The 18,131-nt window shown below is 41.7% G+C and overlaps 1 protein-coding gene across 3 annotated transcripts in view; it reads left to right on the forward strand.

The window, feature by feature from the left end:
* Positions 1–18,131, forward strand: part of Pak1 (p21 (RAC1) activated kinase 1) — a 167,667-nt gene that overhangs the window by 69,926 nt on the left and 79,610 nt on the right. Inside the window, exon 1 of one of the 3 annotated variants that reach the window (XM_029568829.1) lies at positions 6,891–7,080. The exons of 1 other annotated variant lie outside the window; for it this stretch is intronic. The gene's annotated coding sequence lies outside the window, so the exon portion shown is untranslated. Of the gene's footprint in view, positions 1–6,890; positions 7,081–18,131 lie in introns of those variants that run through there. One more of the 3 variants, XM_008844210.3, reaches the window with a different exon arrangement.

Genomic DNA, 18,131 nt, shown 5'->3' on the forward strand with positions numbered 1-18,131 from the left:
TCAAATTTACAGTGGTACCCCAGCCTCTGCCTTCTGAGTGCTGAGATTACAGGTGCTTGCCACCATACCTGGCATGCCTTTTCATTTCTTTAGTAATTTTTTCCTTGATCAAAAACTGTTAGTCTTTAGTAATAAATGAAACTGTTGGTATCTTACAAGCATGCCTCAATTTCATAAGTCCTGTATTTCATCAGAGGCAGCCAAGTTTCCTATACCACCAATGAAAGACAGAGAAAGAAAGACAGACAGACACACGCACACACATGAGAGTCTTGGGGGAGGGTTATGAAAACAGTGTTTGGTTTCTCAGAACTGCAAACTAAAGCAGAAATATCAGAATCTCATCTTTTCATGCCATATAATAGATGCATTTTTGTTTCTTCTTCCTCATCCTACTTACTCTGTTTATATGTTTTGGTTTTTTAGAAACAGAGTCTCATGTAGCCTATGCTGGCCTTGAATATGCTCCTCTGTAGCTGAAGATAGCCTTCAATTCCTGATCCTCCTGCTTCTGCAGGAATTACAGGCATGCCACTATGCCCAACTTGCTTTTTAGTCTTACGTATGCTTGCCTCCTCTATTAGTGGTGGCATTTTGGAGTTAGAGTGAATTTCTTAGGCATTTTTAATCCCTAAAACCTAGTACATGCAAGAGCATGTGGTGAACTTGGGTCTGGTGGGGTAGGCCTGTAATCCTGGTACTGAGGAAGACAGGCAGGAGGGCCACAAGTTCAAAGCCTGTCTAGGCTACAGAGTAAGTTCAAGGATAGCTTGGACAACTTAGTATCACCCTCTTTCAAAAAGGAAAAAAAAGAAAGTAAAAAGAAGGCTGGGTATCAGTGTAGAGGCCTTGAGTGTCATCATGTGTGAGGACCAAGGTTCATTCCCTAGTACTACAGGGAAGACAACAAGAACACATGATGAATGATTGATAAATATTTTAGGAAACTGCGTATTTAATAAGTTTGTAGATGACAAGGACTAGAAGGGAAAGCCAGTGTGCTAGGTTATTGAGAGCTTGGATGATGCACTGAAGATGAAATGAAATGAAGATGAAATATAGGAGGAAGGCCAAGCTTCTGCATTTTAAGTCTCAAAGGAATGGCAACACATGGGTAGGCTGAAGGAGGCAGACGATGGTGGTTTGGCTGCCGAAGCTCAGTGTCAACCAAAGGCATTGCATTGACTAAAACTCTAATGAAGCTTCTCAATCATTAGCAGTACCAAGTATAGTTAAAGGGAGGTAATGGTAGCACTGTGTTCTGTATAGGAGACAGATTGTATTTAAGAGTCAGCCCTTGGGGTCATTTCAGACTGGGCTGGGTTCAGAGGAGGTTGCCCTAGAACACCTCAAACTCCTCAAAGTGTAGTTTGCACCATTCCCAGTCTACAGTGAGATAAGTATGAAGTTGAGAGGGTCTCAGAAACTTTTGCAGCAATTTGACAGTCATTGTTTTGGTCTAATGAATCTAGTTAAAAAGAGAGTGAGTTTCATGTATGTCTGTTTTTTCCTTTAAACCACCCTTTATAACCATTTTCAGAGCAATTATGGGTTTACTGAAAATTTGAGCAGAGTGTACATAGAACCCTCTCTAGCTCTTAGTTTCCTTTATCAGAATTAGTGTAGTACAATTGGTTGAACTAGTATTAATGCATTGCTATTACTGAGGTGCATAGTTTATATTAGTTTACTCTGTGTTGTATAGTTTTGTGGATTTTGAGAGATACATAATGCATTTCCCATGTATTTTCCTTGTATTTACCATTACTGTGTTATAGACTCTTTTCTCTGCTCCAAAAATGCCCCATGGTTCATCTCTTAAACCCTCTCCTTCTGTATTTTTACTGTTTCTATAGTGTTGTGTTTTCTATGATCTAGAATATAGTTGGAATCATCTAGTATTTTCAGAATGGCTTCTTTTACTTAGCAGCCACATTTAAGGTTTCCCTCAGTTCCCTTCCTTCCTTCCTTCCTTCCTTCCTTCCTTCCTTCCTTCCTTCCTTTCTTTCTTTCTTTCTTTCTTTCTTTCTTTCTTTCTTTCTTTCTTTCTTTCTTTCTTTTTTGAGACAGGGTCTCCCCACAGCCCCAGCTGGTCTGGAACTTACTATGTAGACCAGGCTGGCCTCAAACTCACAAAGATCCCATTTGCCTCTCCCAAGTGCTGGGATTAACAGTGTGTGCCAACACATCTGGCTTCCCATGTCCCTTTGTAGCTTGAGAGTTCCTTTTTTGCATACACCATTGTATGGGCTTGCTATATTTATTGACCAATTAAAGAATATTTTGATTGCTTCTAGTTTGGGGCAGTTGTATACAAAGGGGCAGATTTGAGGTATAAATATAGTTTTCATTTCATTTGGGTAAGTACCTAAGTGTTCAGTTCTGCATTGTGTAGTAAGCCTATATTTGGCTTTATAAGGAACTGCCAAACTGTCTTCCAAAGTGATTGTCCATTTTATATTTCATCAGCAATGAAAGAGCATTTCTGTTCCACATCTTCGTCAGCATTTGTAGTGAGTGTTTGGATTTTAGTCATTCTTATAGGTAGCTATTAGTAGTATCACATTGTTGTTTTAATTTGGAGTTCTCTAACAATTTATCATGTTGAATATCTTTTATATACTTACTTGACTTTGGTAAATCATTTGTTCAGAGCTTTTGTCCCATCTCCTTTTAAAGACAAGTTCTTATTAGCCTAGGCTGTTCTGTAACTTGCTTCAGCTTCCTAAGTGGTGAGATTACAGGTGTGCATGACCATACTTGGCTCGCTCTTTCTCTCTCTCTTTCTCTCTCTCTTTTTCTTTCCCTTTTCTCTCCATCCATTTCTTCCTTCTTTCCTTCCTTCTTTCTTTTTTTGGATGTACTAGGGATTAAACCCAGGGCCTCAAACATGCAAGCGTTCTACCACTGAGCTATATCCCCAGTCTCTTTTCCTTATTTTTGTTTGTTTCTTTATTACTATGTGGGTGTGTGCATGGCATGCATATGGAAGCCAGAGGACAACTTTATGGAGTCAGTTCTCTCCTTACACTTTTATGTGAGTTCTGGGAATTGAATTCAGGTCATTGGGCTTGTGTGGCAAGTACTTTTAACAGCTGAGCCATCTTGCTGGTGCCAAAGTATTTTCAATACAACCTCAACTTTGTAGTTGTTTTTAATGTGTTTTGCCTATATGTATGTAGAGGTACACCATGTGCCTGCATTGCCCACAGAGACCAGAAGAGGGTGTTGAATCCCTTGGAACTGGAGTTACAGATGGTTGTTAGATGCCATGTGGGTGCTGGGAACTGAACCCAGGCCCTCTGCAAGAAAAGCCAATGCTCTTAACTACTGAGCTATCTCTCCAACCCACTTGCTGGATATTTTTTGTCAGTACCAGGGATTAGGTCCAGGACTTCATGCAAGCCAGTCAGTTGCTGTATCACTGAGCTACATTCCCCAGCATTTACCCAATTTTTTTGGATTGGGTTTTCTTTTTTAAAAAAAATATTTTATTTATTATTTTTATTTTACATGTATGAGTGTATTGCCTTGCATGTATGTAAGTGCACCCATGTCATGCAGTGCCTGCAGAGGTCAGAAGAGGGCATCAGATCTCCTGGACTGGAGTTATGGATGGTTGTTAGCCACCACGTGGGTGCTGGGAATCGAACCTAGTCTTCTGCAAGAGCAGCCAGTGGTCTTTAACTGCTGAGCCGTCTCTCCAGCTCCTGGGTTGTTTTCTTGTTGCTGAGTTTTAAGATTTTGTGCATACTTTGGATACAAGTCTTTTTGTAGACGTACTTTTCACATACCTCTCTCCTAGTCCTTGCCTTGTCTCCTCTTTTTTTCCTAACATTATCTTTTGCAGAACAGGGTTTTAACTTTCTTTGTTTTTCTCCCTTCCTTCCTTCCTTCCTTCCTTCCTTCCTTCCTTCCTTCCTTCCTTCCTTCCTTCATATATCTTAGCTCTGGAAATTGTTATTGAATATGTCAATGCTGTTGTAATGAAATGCTTCTTCTAATTATATGGTTCTTTCTTTCTTTCTTTCTTTCTTTTTGAGACAGAGTCTCACCATGTAGCTCTGACTGGCCTGGAACTCACTCTGTAGACCAGACTGGCCCCAAACTCACAGAGACCTGCCTGCCTGTGTCTCCCAAGTTCTGGGATTAAAGGTGTGTACTACCATGCCCAGCTTTAGAGTTTTAAATTTTAATCACATTCGTTTTAAATTTTAATCAAATTCAACTTGTCTATTTTCATTCATGGATTTTCTTTTTTTGATAATGCATCTAAAAACCATTGTCAAATCCAAGACCATCTAGATTGTTTTGCATCATCTTACAATCTTACATAGTTTTGCATGTAGATCTATGATCCATTTTGAGTTATCTTTTGTGAAAAGTATAAAATCTGTGTCTAGATTCTTCTCTCCCTCTTTCCTTTTTTCTTTTTTTTAAAGATAAGATCAGCCCAAGTTACATAGTGAGACCATGTTTCAAAAAACCAATTAGTGGGTCTGGAAATATAGCTCAGCTGTTAAGAGCAGTGGCTGCTCTTGAAGAGGACTTCTGCTGTTTCTAGCACCTACATGGAAGCTAACAGCTCTGAAACTCCAATTCCAGGGGTTCTGAAGCCCTCTTCTGGCCTCCATGGGCATTGCATGCACATAGTGCACTTACATACATGTGGGCAAACACTTATACACATAAAATAAAAATACATAAATTTAAAAAAGAAAAAAAGAAACCCTACAACACTTTGAAGCTGAGTTCTTTAGTACAGAAAAGCTTCCTTTGCATTATTGACCAATTCTTTCTTTAAAAATTATGTTTATAGCCAGGCGTGGTAGCGCACGCCTGTAGTCCTGGCACTCAGGAGGCAGAGGCAGGCAGATCTCTGTGAGTTCAAGGCCAGCCTGTTCTACATAGTGAGTTCCAGGACAGCTGGGATTACAGGGAGACCCTGTTTCTAAAAGACTGAAAAAATATTATATTTTTTTGTATATACATGTGCATGTGGAAGGCAGAGGACAACTTGTGGGAGTTGGTTCTCTCTGTCATGTGTGTCCAAAGGATCAAACTCAGGTCATCGGTCTTGTCAGCAAGTGCCTTTACCTCTTAAGCCATCCTGTTCCCAATTCTCTTTAATGTAGAAATTTCCTATCTTCCCTGCCAAGTAGTGCAAGCACTCAGGACCTGGAAGGGTGAATGATACTTAACAAAAGAGCAGAGTTCTGTCTTTCCTCATGAAGTTCTTACTCTGCGGTTAGACTAATTTGACACATTGACTAGAAGTACAGACATCTGTCAGGGAAGATGGATACTCACCATGCAAGTCAGGCTTAATGCTGGTCCTTTTCTCTTTGCCAGGCCAAGAGAGGGCTACTACAATTCAAAGATGACTAACAGTGACCTGCTGTATACCAAACAAATAAAAGAGCAATAAAAATAAGCATAGACTTAGGAGTCAGACCATGATACAGGTGACCTAGTCATTTACCAGATGTGCGAGTCACTACTGTCTTAACTTGTGCTGCTGCTGCTTCCAAGCTGTGTCTTCAGAATGTGCTATTTATTTTCATCTAATATATTAGTGTAAATTATTACCATTTTCTTTGCCTATAGTTCTAGAAGATGCTCTTAACTTGCTTTTTTTGCCCTAACTCCCGTCTGTTGACTAGTCAGTGATTGTTAAAAATGTAAGTTATGCCGGGCGTGGTGGTGCACACCTTTAATCCCAGCACTCAGGAGGCAGAGGCAGGCGGATCTCTGTGAGTTCAAGGCCAGCCTGGTCTACATAGTGAGTTCCAGGACATCTGGGACTACAGGGAGACCCTGCCTCAAAAAGACCAAAAAAAAAGTAAGTTACATCTTTTCATTCAGTTTAAAAACGTTCCAGTGCCCCCCCGCCCCCCCCCTTGCTAAAAACTGTAGCAAAATCTAAACTCTTAATTATGACCTGGAAGAGATAATCTGCATAACTTGACTTCAGTCATGTCCCTCAAGGGCATGGTTGGGTAAGTGGGGTGAGGTGTTGAAGCATAATGCCTCCAGGGGAGCATTTGGAAATGTGTGAAAGTGCATTTTTATCATTTCATATTTCAGGAGGCACCCTTTGTGTGTGTGTGTCTGTTTGTCTGTCTAGAGTTGGCTCTGTAATGTGTTGCCCAGTTTAGTTCCATCACAGTGTCTGATACACAACAGGTACTTAAGAAATTCTATATGAGCTGGTGGTGGTGGTGCTTGCCTTTAATCCCAGCACCCCAGAGATCTAGGCTAGCCTGGTCTACAATAGCGATAGTGAGTTCTAAGCTAGCAGGGGCTACAGAGAGACCCTGTCTTTAAAAAAAAGAAGAAAAGAAAAGAAAAAATTTCTTTTAGAGACCAAATTTTCCTTGGACCTCAGTTCTGACATGAAGATTGGTGCCGTGCTTACTTCCTAAGGCTGTGAGATAGAAGTAGGTTTATAAAGCACCAGTACACATACAATTAATAGCTCTTAACAAAGAGGAGCTGGTGCTTTGCCTAGAGGAGGGGATGCTGTAAGGGCCAGTAGTGTCTTTCATGGGACACCTTTTAGAGTTAGCAGAAGAGATACAGTTCATCTCTCTAAATCTAATCTGATAGAATCCTGAATCAGATTTGAGGAAGACCCCTCAATATCTAGTTCCAGAGGAGCTCTGGTTCTCTTCTTGAATTTGGAGTTCAGGAGAGCCCTGATAGGCCAGGGAAGCTTGAACCTGGTGAGAAATCACCTCTTGCTGGAGACTGAGTGGGGGACTGTGGAGACTGTGGGAATGGTGGGAATGGAGCCGCCTCCGGTACTCAGCGCCTCTTAGCCAAAGGAGAAGCGCGGCCTCTCCCCGCCTCCTTCCCTTCCTCAGTCCCGCCCTCCCTACCTCCCCGCCCCTTCGCAGGCGAAGCGTGAGCGTGCTGTGCCTCGGGAGTTGGGCGGCTGCTGCTTGCTGCAGCAGGAGCCGGGCCTCTGAATCCTGCCAGTCGTGCTGGTGGAGCCCCGGCTTTGTCCTGGCGCTGGGAAGGGAGAGGTGCGGCTCTGCGGCAGATACACAAGATGCCTGCGCCCGCGTTCCCCGCCAGGTAGTGCTGGCTTTCTTTGGGGGTAGCCCAGCTGGCCTATGCCGGGGGTGGGGGGTCGGGGGTAGGGGGTCTCTTAGGATTGGGGATGGGATGGGAAAAGCTTTAGATTCCTCTTACCTCCTTAAGGAACCCTTGTTGAGGGAACGGCCTGAGGGTGGAACCTTCACTAAACCAACCCAGGGCTAGGCCTGTGCTGGAATCAGAGATCTGGCTAGGGAAGGGTGTGAAGGGGAAGCTGGGTTTTTGGGGAACTGCTGTGGTGAGGCCCCTCTCCTTTGTAAGCTCCCTTCTGCTTGTTGGCTAGGGTGATGCTTCCCTGTGCCTTGGTTTTGTTGCTGGCTTCCTGGGACCTTGGGGCTGTTCTCTAAGAGGTGGAGTACACTACAAGATAGGACACCAGGAGCTGGTCCTGTTCAGGCAGACTCTGTGGGCCTCAGTTTCCTGATCTGCAGTGAGGGGCTTGTGTTTGGAACTCCAGCTGCAGTGATGTCCTCCTTAACTCTGTAGGAGACAAGGTGATCTTGGAAAGCAGAACTGGGTGGCCTGTTTACAGCAGGCTGTATGCATCTTGCTGGTCTGTTTAGAACCAGTGACTTCTAGGGAAGCCAGTCTCTTAGCATGCCAGTGCTAATGCAGGGTCTGTAGTTATGCTGAGTGCAAGGAGGTGGGGTTGAGAAGAAGCAAGTGACAGCATATTAATATTTTTCTCTGAACTGGCCAGTTATAACTGCTATAAACCAGGCTGTCTTCTTTGGAGCAATGTTCTTGCTCTACTAAGTAAATGACAGACCCTGAGACTGTGTAATGTCTTATTCACTGTAATTCCATCCCGCTTTATTACCTGGCACCAAGAAACTCATGTCAAATCTAATGCTGACTTACCTTGGTTATTTTGGACCTACTTTTCCTCACCGTTTTCAAAATGCTTGCATGTCTCTGGTAAGCCTTCATCTTCCCTTTCTTTCTTCATCCTCTCTTTTTTTCCTCTCTCTCTTCTCAACTGTCCCCCTCACCTGTTTTCCCACCCCACCATTTTCTCTGCTTGGTGTCCTCATGCTTTTCCTTTCCTATCTCTTCCCCCTCCTTAATCAGTTTTTCCTTTCTTCCTTTGGGTCGGAATTCCTCCTCTTGGTTAGGCTTTTTTCCTTTTAAAATTTTTGGTTATGCTTTCTTGTTGTTAGTAGGTTGCTGGTTTGTAGGGACCTTTGTTTTGATGTTTGTAAGGTCCAAACATTCCAGCTTCCCTAAGTTCTGTTTTCCTTAAGTACCAGGCTCTCTCCTCCCTACACTCATGCTTTGTCCTAGGGCTTGTCAGTAAGTGTCATTCTTCCTGAATTCATTCCCCATCTCCTTGGGAGTGTTGGCAGAATGTGGGCAGAAGGGAAAAGCAAGACGATGTCAGGGGCTTGAAGGCTTGAAGTGTCAGTAGGCCTAGATAGAGACTCTCATCAGTCCCTTCAGTGAGATGAGGTGCAGGGAGATGACCAGTTCCCAGTTGGCAGCTCTGAGGCACTGCTGACCTGAAAGAAAGGAGGCTGACCTGTGAATGGGTGGGGGAGGGGATCGGTAGTGAAGAGAGAAGAGGAGGAGGAGGAGTCTTGGAGCAAAAGATAGTGTTCTTTTGGAGAAGATGACTTGGCAAGTTAGAGCTTATTTGGTGGTGGGTGTGGGTGTGGAGGGTAAGATTATAGGATGTAAAAGGGAACATATAGGTTAATTCTTTCTCCCTCTGAAGTCTGTCTCTTTGGAATGATTTATTTTTACTCAGCATTTTTTTTTCTTAGGCAGTGTCCCTAAAGTGGGAGAGTAAGGAAACGAAGGAGAATGACCAGGTTGCTACTTTATTGACACTGTCTAGAGTGTGGACTTGTATACATGCAAAAATACTTTCCATGTGGCATCTCTCCATTATTAAGTATTCTCTCTGGCCAGTGAAATGGCTCAGTAGGTAAGGGTACTTGGCACCAAGCTTGAAGACCTGAGTTCCAGCCCTGGGGCCCACATGAGGAAGGAGAGAACCAGCTCCTACGAGTTGTCCTCTGATCCCCACATGTGCACACACAGCCCTTACATGCACGTGCGTGTGCACCGCCCCCCCCAATCATCCAAACTATGCTATTATGATGTTGGGGAATTTAAAAAGAGGGAATTGGGGCTGGGGAGATGGCTCAGCGGATAAGAGCACTGGCTGTTCTTGCATGAGACCCGGGTTCGATTCCCAGAACCCACATGACAGCTAACAACTATCCATAACTCCAGTTCCAAGGGAATTCAACTCCTTCTTCTGACTGCCTCAGGCATTGCATGACACAGGTACACCTACATGCAGGCAGTACACATATACACATAAAGTAAAAATAATAAAAATTTTAAAAAACAGGGAATTGGATTCATTTGCTACCCTCAGATGCAGGTCAAGTATGGAACCTTGTGTCGTAGAATAGAAGGAGGCACATGGAGCTGTGAAAATGCAGTGGAGGAAAACTTGGGTTCAGCAAATCAGTGGCAGAGCTGGCTCCCAAACTTGTCTTTTCTAGTGGTGATATGAATTTGCTTATAAGCATGTTGTTTCCTGACTGTATGTGCATGTTGTGTATAAAGAGTTTTCTTATAGTCTCTTTTCTATCTGCCTTTGGGACTAGACTGTAGGTATTACTGAGATTGGAAACAAAAAATCATATGAGGCAGATCACTGTGCATGGCTAAACAAATACTCAGTACCCTGGAAGGAAACAGACTTTGTCCCTGTTCATTTCTGGCTCTAAGCCATTTGGGTGACTCACTGCTGAGCACCCTCTCTGAGCCATTTGATCTCTTCCTCCCCTTCCTCCTGTTTTCTTAAATTAAATTTCAGGCACTCCATGGAGTTCAGAGACCAGGTAGGTCAGGTGTTTACTTCATTGACTCCTAAAATAGGAACATAACACTCTGTAGGATTGGTGAGGATCCAGTGGCGCAATGAAGGTGTGAAAATGCTTTGTAAGTGCTGAACTGATGTTATTGTGGTTATTCCTGAATGCATTCATAAACAGTGAGAAAATGCTCAGATGCTATAGCCTGAAAACCTAAAGATGCCACTGACTAGTCCAAAACTGAGTCTCAGTTCTCAACAGATAAAAGGAAAAGAGGGAATAGAGAAGGATTTCAGGATTGATAATTGAGCTCCGTGCTCAAAGTGGAGGCAAACTGGTATACAAGGGTACTTCATTAGGTCAAAGAGATAGTAGGTGGCAAATATAAAAGATGTTTTTAGTGCCTCTTTATTATATAGGAATAAATACATAAAGAGGAAAGGAATTAAGTTCAAATTCTAGTTCTGCTGTTTACTGTTTATTAATCTAAGTTTCAAATATAAAATCAAATACACTACCTTGAAGAATTTATTATAAAGCTTGAAGGTAATTTTATAAAACATAAAAACTATGTAGTTGATACTTAATAGCTGTACTTATTTTTCCTGCAAAAATAAACTCTGAAGTCACCTCTTCAGAAAGTCTTCTTCACTCTTAGGCTGCTAAGGCCTGTTTTCTGGACAGCCCCACATGGTGGCTAACGACCTCCTGTAATTCCAGTTCCAGGGCATCCAACACCCTCTTCTGACCTCCATGGGGGCACTGCATGACATGGGTGCACTTATATACATTCAGGCAATACACTCATATACAAAAAATATGAATAACAAATATTTTTTAAAAACCCTAGTGCCTTCCTCTCGTTGCTATAAAACCCAGACTTCTTAATGTAGTTTATAAGGCCCTGGACAATCTGACCTCTAGCTGTAATTCTAATCTCAATTTTTCTCTTGTTTATGGTGTTTGGAATCAAAGCCAGGGCCTTGAACATGCTAGGTAAGCACTCTACCACAGAAAGTATAGCCCTAGTCCTTTAATCTTGGCCTCTTGACATTTTTCCTTGTTCATTAGTCTTGCCGGCCTTTCTGCTGTTCTGGTACCCATTATATTCTTAAATATGACATTTGTACTTACAGTTCCATCTGCTTAGAATGATCATTTTCTGGATATTAAACATACATATGTACTTGACATTGTTTATTTAATTGCTCATTTCTTTGTCTGCTTCTCTTACTACACATGTAATATCCATGAGTATAGGAATTTTGTCTTATCCAACAAGATTAGTACTGACACGCTGTAAATTATTTGTTGAATGACAATATATCAAGTGACTAAATATATCAAACAGAAGGAAAGCTTGATGAAATTGAAAGATCATTCCAGAGAAATGGCAAGCAAGTGTAGAGTACAGGGAAAAGAGGATGGTTTTGAGGGAAGGACATTATCTTCATTATAACTAGGAGGAAGAATGTGCTTGTGTGTGTAGGGAGGCATGTAGATTTGGGGATGGAGGATAGAGTTTTCCTGCAAAGGTTTTTCTTTCTTTATTAAAAATAAGCTCATCTGCTCGGGCAGAGGAAGTAGGAAGTCATATAGGGAAATACCGTAACTTTAAAGTGAAAGCAGCTACCGAATTTTATCGTATTCTCTGAGATCATGCTGCTTCAGTCTAGAGAAAGTTGGGAGAGCTATCTGAACTGAGACTTTGCTAGTTGAATTTTGGAAAGGGAGGGAAAGAAGGGAAAGGTAAGAGAAGAGGAATGGGAGGGAGGGAGAGAAGAGTGCGAGCATGGGAGAGAACGCAAGCCAAGGCACAAGTGTGGAGGTCAGAAGACAACTTGTGAGAACTGGTTCTCTCCTTCCACAATATCCACCAGGGGTAGAGCCCAGGTCTTTAGGCTTGGTGGCAAATGCCTTTGCCCTCTAAGCCATCTTATTGAGTTTGGGTAACTTCGAAGGACTGTGGTTAGGGAAAAAGAAGTAAAGGTGAGGGTTGTGTGGAACTAACTGATAAGTAGTTTATTGGAGCTCAGAATGAAGTTGAGGAATTGTATTGGAAGTTCTTGAGCAAGTGAGCTGTTGTATTTGGAGTATATATGATTCATTTGCAATGTTGGAGTTGGCATATATTTGGTGGTCTGACTCATGATGTGATCACAGGGGTATTGGCTAACATGGACCTGAGGTCGGAAAATGGAGTGGCCAGGATGTTGATAGACTCATTGTGGTGGCTATTGAAGTCAGTTAGCTACAGTGATAACTAAGTTGAGGGGTGAAGAAGCAGACTGAATCAGAAACTGATGCCGTTGTGTGGGAGTGACTAGGGAATGAATAGTAAGCTCAAATAAGTGTTGTTGTATCCTCAGAGGTGACTCACAGAGAGATAGGTTTTTACGAGAGAAAGGCAAAGAAATGGTTGGCAGGGGCTGGAGAGATGGCTCAGAGGTTAAGAACACTGGTTGTTCTTGCAGAAGACCTGGCTTCGCATCCCAGCACCCACATGGCAGCTAACAACTGTCCATAACTCCAGTTCCAGGGGATTCGACAGCCTCGCTGCCTGCAGTATATACAACCTCTCAAAGAATCATATTACTGAGGCTGGAGAGATGGGTCAGAACACTTGCTGTTCTTCCAGAGGTTCTAGGTTCGAGTCCCAGCATCCACATGATGGTTAACAACCATCCATAACTCCAGTTCCAGGGGATCTGTCACCCTCTACATGCAGCCAATACACTCAATGCATACACATAAAATAAAAATAATAAATAAAATATTTAAAAAAAATAAAAAGAAACGGTTGGCAAATGGCATTGAAAATTAAGGACAAAGTCTGTAGGCTAAGTGTGAGAGAAAACATCCTCCAGTGTGGGCAGTGGGCAACTTGAGGAGTCTCTTCTTCAGGTGATAGATATGCAGATTTTTTCTAAGGTAAGCAGGTAAAAGGGAACTAGCCAGTGACAAATGAGAAGTTCTAGCAGGATAGTAGAAGGGCTTGAATCAGGAAATGGACAGGAACTTGATCTGGTTAGAGGATACAGAAAAATAGGGACAAAAATTTGGGTGATCATACATGACTAATGTAAATCAGCATTGGAGGACTGATGGACTTATACCTGATTACCTTTTAGAGGTGAACAGTGGTCCATTTTCATCCTCCTTTGAGGCAGCATGTTGGAAATCGCAAGCTGTGTTCAAGAATTGGCTGGAAGGTCAACCATCTAGGAGATAGGAAAAATTCTGTTGTTTCCTGGGAGGTTGAGCCAGGATGCCTTTGTGGTTTCTTTCAGCTCTTTGACAATATAGGTTTCAAGTTTCCCAGTGAAGGACATTCTTGTGTGGGTCTGGAGGTCTTTCTTTCTTTCTTTCTTTCTTTCTTTCTTTCTTTCTTTCTTTCTTTCTTTCTTTCTTTCTTTCTTTCTTTTCTTTCTTTCTCTTCCAACTATGCATAACCTCTAGCTCCATTAATCCTTTTTAAAAAAATATTTTGTTTATTATTTTTATTTTTTATGTGTATGAGTGTATTGCCTGCATGTAGTTGAGTGCACCCATGCCGTGCAATGCTGAAGAGGACAGAAGAAGCTGTCAGATTCCCCTTGAACTGGAGTTATGGACAGTTGTTAGGTGCCATGTGGGTGCTGGGATTTGAACCCGGGTCTTCTGCAAGAACAGTCAATGTTCTTAACCGCTGACCCATCTCTCCAGCCCCAGTCTGGAGGTTTTCAAACTTAAATTTGATTTTTTTTTTTAATTTTATTTTTTGAGATGGGTTCTCACTGTGTTGCCCAGATTGACCTTGAACTCCTATACAAGTGAGCTCCTTGCTGCAGCCTCTTGAGTATCTGGGACTGCAGGTGCATACCACCATACCTAGTTTAAATTTGATTTGTTTTCTTTTTCTTAAGTACTGAGTATAACTCAATTGGAGCTGCTGGTCTGGAATTTCCCAAGATGGTAGGGAGAGGATTAGAAGACCTGTAATTACTGATCTATTGGAAGTAACTCTAGTTAGTAGTCTGCAGAAGTGTTGGGAGTGAGGAGTGTGTGCATGTGTGCGTGTGCTAGTACAGAGTTAGCCTGAGTGAGCTTTATGTCTTTCACTCCAAATCTCTGCCATTTCCATCTCTTTGTTACCTCTCCTATTTCTTTAGGAAGACTCTCAGTATAGCCTTTGTTCCTTCTGTCTCAAATTATAATTAGTGTCCAAAGAGTACTTTTAAGAGACTAGTCATGTCCTTATCAGTATTTCATTTAGTGAGCTTAGGTAAATTATATACCCCGGGATTTCAGGATCTTATAAATAAAGGCTTAGACTTGGCTGACTCTTTCAGGATGATTCCAGCTTCTTTATGTTTTCTGCTAAACCAGGTTGCCTTAGAAAGTGGGCTGTGGCTAATTACCTGAGGTGTTCCATGTCTGCTCTGGGCGGGTCCTGGAGATATAGATTAATCAGAGTCAGTTTTGTCCCTTGAGTTATTCCTGGTCTAGTGACTACAATAAGTATGGGTTATAGCTGATAAGATGAAATTAGAAAATTGCTGCATAGGGACTGGAGAGGTGGCTGAGCAGTTAAGAGCACTGGCTGTTTTTGTAGAGAATATCCTCCCCTTCGGTTCCCAGCACCCTCATGGTGGCTAACAACCATCTGTAACTCCAGTTCCAGGGCATCTGATACTCTTCTGGTCTCTGTGGGCATTGCACACAGGGGTACATTTAATATATATGCAGGTAAAACATTCATATACATAAAATGAAAATAAAAAAAGAAAATGCTTAAAAATATGTATAAAATGCCATTACATTTTGAGGAAAAGTAAGGGGCTTCTGTAAAGGTTTCTTAGAGGAAGTGAGTCAGGTTGGATCTTGAATAATGAATAGGAGTTTGGTAGGCAGATAAATCGGCACATTTTAAGTAAAAGCAGGGACATGAAACCATACTGAGATGGAAGTGGGTTTACGGAATGGTCCAGAAAGATGGGGAGGGAACAAATATTTATTGGGCACCCATTTTGTGTCAAGCAGCATGTTAGGTAGTTTCTTTTTTAAATGCTTTAATCTTTTTCATTCTTATGATAACTAAAGAGAGTAGTCTTGTTTGTATTTTATGTAAGAGCCAACAGAGCCTCAGAAATTAAAGTAGCTTTCATAACAGCCAAAAACCACCTACAGTTTCCTTCCCTGCTGCCCCAGCAGTTGCTTGTTGCTACACTAGAGCAAGTGGCTAGAGGCCGCATAGTGGGAGTGCCTTTGACGCATTAAAGGGCATCCCTCAGCAAATTCAAGGCTGCAGAGTTCCAGTCTTCTGCCAAAGCAAACCCCTTGGCACGGTTTAATTAGAGATCAGATTCTCATAACCAGGCGTCAAGGGCACCACAGTACTCCCTAGGCCTGAGTTGACCATGCCAGTCGCAGCTGACACAGGCTGTTGAAGTAAGAAATGTGATTAATATGTGGAGTAGGTTTTATTTCTTCCTGTCCCTCTTTCATTTTATTGACTTAATGCATTTTAGATCTCCTCTAACAGTTTGCTTTTTTTTTTTTTTTTTTCCTTTTTTACAGCGCTGGGAATTGAAATTAGCACTTACATTCTAGGCAGTGCTTTGCAACTAAGCTATGTTGCCCCAGCCCTTTCTTATTTTAAATAGATTTTATTTTAAATGGTGATCTGAGAGATTATCTAGAAAGTACACTGGAGGACGGAATGATGAGATGACTCAGTACAGAAAGGCACTGCCTGCCAAGCTTGTTGACCCAAGTTTGATCCCCAGGACCCACATATTCAAAAGACCTGACTCCTTTCAGTTGCCCTCTGACCCTCACATGTGTACCATGTTATATGTACACACATACACACACACACACACACACACACACACACACAATAATAAAGTTTAAAAAGAAAGTAAATTTGAGGTTATGTAGTCTGTTCCTTTGCCTGTAGAGGCAACTGTGATTTGTCGTGCTGTGATTCCATTGTCACACAAACATTTTTTCAGGTCTCTGCCTCCTGAGCCACTCTGTGTGTGATGGGTGACTGGCAACATCTCTGAAACTTTGCTTCTTTAGATTTGCTCACTGTTTTATTCCCAGCACCTAGAAGAACCTACTAAATCGTGGATGATAAAATACTTGCTTTAATGAATGAGAACAATGATACCTAACAAATAGATTTATACATTTTTATAAACTCCAAAATATGATCTCATGTTAGTGAAATACTCCAGATAATGGGTAAAATCTTAGATGTAACAGTAATTAATCTGGGGGGTTCTCTAGGGAAACTGGTTTAGAATTTTAGCAACTGTTGGGAAATTTAAAGGACTGTCCTGAGCCGGAAGTCCCCTGCTGTGAGTTCAAGGCATCCTAGCGTTCTCTGTGCAGATGGGCAGCAGCTGGTCTCTTCCTCCAGGCAACACCTCTTTTCTCTCTTTGCCGTGTCTCCATAGCCTTGTTTTTAGATCAACAATGTCATCTTTTAATTTTAACATGGGACGTTTACTGTCCAGCTCCAGAACTTCTTAAAAAGAGCCATTCAGCCATGTTCCTGACCAGTGCCACATGCAGAGCGGAACATGAAAGGCCTGCAGTGATCTGCTGTGTCCCACTTTTCAGTCTCCCACTTTAGTTCCTATTTTTTTTCTTTTTTAAAAAAAAGATTTATTGGGCCTGGAGAGATGACTCAGCACTTACTGCTCTTGCAGAGGACACAGGTTTGGTTCCCAGCACTCACATGGCAACTTACAACTGGCGGTAACTCCAGTTGCTGGGGAGCTGGCGTTCTCTTTTCTGGGCACCAGGCATGCATTTTGTGCACATGCATGCATATACATATTAAAATAAATCTTTAAAAAAGTAATTCATTCTCTCTCTCTCTCTCTCTCTCTCTCTCTCTCTCTCTCTCTCTGTGTGTGGGTGTGTGTGTCTGTGTCTGTGTCTGCATACCTGTAGAGGCTAGAAGAAAGAGTCAGATGCTTTGCAGCTAGAGTTACAGGTGGTTGCACATGGGTGCTGGTCCTCTAGAAGAGCAGCAAGTGTGCTTAACGGCCATGCCACCCCCTTTAGTTCTTCATGTTGCATTCTTCCACACTGTGCTCTCACATTTGTATTATTTGGTCTAGGATGCAATTTTCATTATCTTTCTGTACCAGAATCATTTATTTCTTTATTTCTGTTTCCTTTCTGGTACTTGGACTTACTCAGACCAATTAAATCAGACCCTAGGGTAGACACCAAGCACGGCTGTTTTCCTCCTAACATCATATTGTGAAAAATTTCAAGCACTGAAAGAATTTTATAGTGAATACTATATGCCCACCACTTAGATTCTTCCACCATTAATATCTTCATATATACCATTTACTGCATAATGAATGATGCTTTGGTCAACAAACAGCTGCGTATATAACACTGGTCCCATAAGAGTGTATTGGAGCTAAAAAGTTCCTTTAATCAGCAGCACCAGAACCTAATTTATAGCACATGCAATTATATACAGTGCATAATACTTGAAAATGATACCAAAGAAGTATGTTACTAGTTTATATATTTATATTATGTTCTTATTTGGTGGTGCTGGGAATTGAATCTAGGACTCTGTGTAGGCTAGTGCTCTATCACTGAAGCTACATTCCCAGACTTCTATATACTTTTATCATTATTTTAGAGAATTCTTCTATTTATATAGGAATATATATGTAAGTAGGTACATAAATAGATACATATATAAACAAAAGCTTACTGTGAAGCAGTATTCCTCTATACACTGGCAGTGGCCTCCTATAGCTTATGTCTCCTCCCCTTCTCTCTCCCTCTTGAGCACACACACACATGCTCAAAACCAAGGCTTTGCACATCGTAGTCAGGTGCTTTATCTCTAAGCCAAATCCCTAGCTGTACTGCATCTCTTGACTGCATAGGAGGTTATACCCAGTGATGTTCATTCAACACAGTTCTCTCTCCACGACTGTACTTTATCACGTTCATTGTATATTATATTGACATGTGTAATGTTATAACACACCCTACATTATCCATTAGTTTTTTCAAAAAAAAAAAAGAACTTCAAAGTAAAGTGCAGATGTTAGTATGCTTCCTTCTAAGTACTTCAGTGTTTGTGTTTTGAAAGCCCCCAGAGGGTAATAATTCAACTCTAGTAGTTCAGATTTAGAGACCTATTGTTTTTAAAGTTGCTATTCTTTT

This window comes from Nannospalax galili, unplaced genomic scaffold, assembly GCF_000622305.1.
Source record: "Nannospalax galili isolate Female #2095 unplaced genomic scaffold, S.galili_v1.0 scaffold278, whole genome shotgun sequence".
In the NCBI taxonomy this organism is placed as follows: Eukaryota; Metazoa; Chordata; class Mammalia; order Rodentia; family Spalacidae; genus Nannospalax; species Nannospalax galili.